The sequence below is a fragment of the Panthera uncia genome, chromosome D1, assembly GCF_023721935.1.
Source record: "Panthera uncia isolate 11264 chromosome D1, Puncia_PCG_1.0, whole genome shotgun sequence".
NCBI classification, from domain to species: domain Eukaryota; kingdom Metazoa; phylum Chordata; class Mammalia; order Carnivora; family Felidae; genus Panthera; species Panthera uncia.
This window is the reverse complement of record NC_064808.1, coordinates 2,396,073-2,400,199: the sequence shown is the minus strand read 5'-3', so window position 1 is coordinate 2,400,199 and position 4,127 is coordinate 2,396,073.

The window sequence follows — 4,127 nt, the reverse complement described above, 5'->3', positions numbered from 1 at the left end:
GATGGATGGATGGATGGAAGGATGGATGGAGGGATAGAAGGATGGATAGATGGATGGATGGATATGGGTGGATGTTTAGATGGATGAACATTTAGATGGATGATGGATGGATGGATGGATGGAAGGATAGAAGGATGGATGAATGGATGGATATGGGTGGATGTTTAGATGGATGAACATTTAGATGGATGATGGATGGATGGATGGATGGAAGGATAGAAGGATGGATGAATGGATGGATATGGGTGGATGTTTAGATGGATGAACATTTAGATGGATGATGGATGGGTGGATAGATGGATGGATGGAAGAATAGAAGGATGCATGGATGGATAGATGGATAAACAGAGAGGTGGATGGTTAGACGGAATGATGGCTATTTGACCCATGGGTAGGTGGATGGAGAAAGCAACAGACTGACAACTGGGCCTTTCTGCCTTTGGGCTGAGTGGACCTTGGAGTCCAGCTGGCAGACCCATTGGTGGAGGAGGTAAGGGGGTGCCTTCTGGACCACAGGTATGTCCACAGCAAGCAGCCCACTCACTGCTCCTCACACAGCTTTTGGCTGAAGAGTGTGTGGCACCTGAAACACTGACCCGGACCAGCCCAGGGATTCAGCCTGGCTTGCTCAGACGGGCTGGCGTCTGCTGCCCCTGCCAGGAGCCTGCCAGGATGCACCCCTGGGGAAAAGGCAACCTTGTAGACGCTGAGGTCTAATTTCCTCTGCTCTACTAAGTAATCGATCTTCTGTGTCCCATTCTCAACCCCCTTTCTTTCGCCCCCTACTTCTACACCTTCCTGGCTCTCCCCCTACATTTTTACTGAAGGATGACGCACAGAAAACCGTTCAGCTTACATGTGCGATCAACTTCCACAGAAAACACACACGCCTGTAGCCAGGATGCTCCCTTCTGGTCCCCGGTCTTCACCCAGCGGTGAGCGGACCTGACCTGCGGTCCTGGCTTCCGGCCCCAGCGAGGCCTGCCTCGTTCTGCTTGTTGGTGGCTGCTGCCCTCTGCTGGCTGCCTGTGGGGGCTGCACTGGGGGCAGCGAAGCCTGTTAAATTATCACAAACTTCATGGCTTCAAACAACACAAATGTAATCAAGTTCTTGGTTTCTCTTTCTGTTGCTTCATTATGGATGTATAGAAACGCAACAGATTTCTGTACACGGATCTCATATCTTGCGACTTTGCTGAATTCATGTATCAGTTCTAGCAGCTTTTTGGTGGAGTCTTTTCAGGTTTTCCATGCAGAGTATCGGAAAGTGAAAGTTTGACTTCTTCTTTGCCAAATTGGATGCCTTTTATTTCATTTTGTTGTCTGCTGATGCGAGGGCTTCCAACACCATGTTAAACAATAGTGATGAGAGTGGACATCCCTGTCACGTTCTTGGTCTCAGGGAGAAAGAAATCGATCCCATTTACAATGGTACAAAGAACCACAAGATTCCTAGGAATAAACCTAACCAAAGATGTAAAAGATCTGTAAGCTGAAAACTATAGGAAACTTATGAAAGAAATTGAAGAAGACGCAAAGAAATGGAAAAACATTCCATGCTCATTGATTGGAAAAACAAATATTGTTAAAATGTCATTATTACCCAAAGCAACCTACACATTCAATGCAACCCCTGTCAAAATAACAGCATTCTTCACAGAGCTAGAACAAATAATTCCAGACTTTCTATGGAACCAGAAAAGACCCTGAATAGCCGAAGTAATGTTAAAAAAGAAAGCCAAAGCTGGAGGCATCACAATCCCAGACTTTAGCCCCTACTACAAAGCTGTACTCATCAAGACAGTATGGTACTGGCACAAGAACAGACACATAGACCAATGGAATAGGATAGAGAACCCGGAATTGGACCCACAAATGTGTGGCCAACCAATCTTTGGCAAAGCAGGAAAGAGCATCCAGTGGAATAAAGACAGTCTCTTCAGCAAGTGGTGCTGGGAAAACTGGACGGCGACATACATAATAATGAGCCTGGACCACTTTGTTACAGCAGACACAAAATAAACTCAAAATGGATGAAAGACCTCAATGTAAGACAGGAAGCCATCAGAACCCCAAAGGAGAAAACAGGCAACAACCTCTTTGACCTCAGCTGCCGCAATTTCTTGCTTGACACGTCTCCAAAGGCAAGGGAAATAAAAGCAAAAACGAACTGTTGGGACCTCATCAAGATAAAAAGCTTCTGCACTGCAAAGGAAGCAATCAACAAAACTAAAAGGCAACCAACAGAATGGGAGAAGATATTTGCAAATGACATATCGGATGAAGGGTTAGTATCCAAAACCTATAAAGAACTTACCAAACTCAACACCCAAAAACCAAACAATCCAGTGAAGAAATGGGCAAAAGACATGAATAGACACTTTTCCAAAGAAGACATCCAGATGGCCAACAGACACATGAAAAGATGCTCAATGTCACTCCTCATCAGAGAAATACAAATCAAAACCACACTGAGATACCACCTCGCGCTGGTCATAGTGGCTAAAATGAACAAATCAGGAGACTCTAGATGCTGGCGAGGATGTGGACAAACGGGAATCCTCTTGCACTGTTGGTGGAATGCAAACTGGTGCAGCCGCTCTGGAAAGCAGTGTGGAGGTTCCTCAAAAAATTAAAAATAGATCTACCCTATGACCCGGCAATAGCACTGCTAGGACTTTACCCAAGGGATACAGGAGGGCTGATGCACGGGGGCACTTGTACCCCAATGTTTATAGCAGCACTTTCAACAATAGCCAAATTATGGAAAGAGCCTAAATCTCCATCAAGTGATGAATGGATAAAGAAATCGTGGTTTATATACACAATGGAACACTACGTGGCAACAAGAAAGAATGAAATCTGGCCATTTGCAGCAACGTGGATGGAACTGGAGGGTATTATGCTAAGTGAAAGAAGTCAGGCAGAGAAAGACGATGTATGTTTTCACTAATACGTGGAACTTGAGAAACTTAATGGCGCACCATGCGGGAAGGGAAGGGGAAAAAATAGTTTCAAACAGAGAGGGAGGCAAACCATTAGAGACTTTTAAATACAGAGAACAAACTGAGGGTTGACGGGAGGGCCGGGGGGAGGGGAAAATGGGACATGGGCATAAACAATGAATCATGGGAATCTACCCCCAAAGCCAAGAGCACACTGTCCACACTGTATATTAGCTAACTTGACAATAAATTTAAAAACACACACACACGCAAATATATTATCTTACAGTTCCATGGGTGAAATGTCTGACACAGGCCTCACGGGCTCTACGCTTTCCACCATCTTCAAGGACTAGGTCCCCGGGAAAATCCAGAATAATCTCCCCATCTCGGAAGCTGAATCTTCACCACATCTTCTGCCATATATTCTGTGTCTTCCCCATAAACTAACTTATTCACAATCCGGGAATTAGAATGTGGACATCTTATGGGCCATTCTATAGCCTAGCACATACCCCTTCCCATCAGGAAGGGATCTTTTTCTTTGGAAAAGACTAACTACCCCCAAGCAAAGCCCAGAGCCCCCGGATGTTTGAGAAAAGGCTTCCACACAACTGAGAGAGACCAAAACAAACAGAAAAAGTACCCAGGGGAAACCAAAATGATACAAGGAGAAAAGAAAGGAAATTCTTCTGCTCATCGTCCTCACCAAGATGAGTTTGCCTCCAGGAAACCAGCAAATGCTTTTTTCTTGTTCTAAAAAGACACAACGCTAAGTGAAACAAAATATGTGAAACGGACTTGATCAAAATTTAAAATTTTTGTGCATCAAAGAACACAATCCACAGAGCATCCACCTACAGAATAGGAGAAAACATTTGCAAATTGTATTTTTTCATTTTAAAAAAATTGTTTTAATGTTTATTTTTGAGAGAGAGAGAGAGAGAGAGAGAGAGAGACAGAATCCGAGGCAGGCTCCAGGCTCCGAGCTGTCAGCACAGAGCCCGACGCGGGGCTCAAACTCATGAACAGGGAGATCATGACCTGAGCCGAAGTCAGATGTGTAACCGACTGAGCCACCCAGGTACCCCTCATTTTTTCATTTTTTAAGTTTATTTATTTATTTTGAGAGGAAGAGAGTGAGCACAAGTAGGGAAGGGGCAGAGAGAACAAGAGACAGAA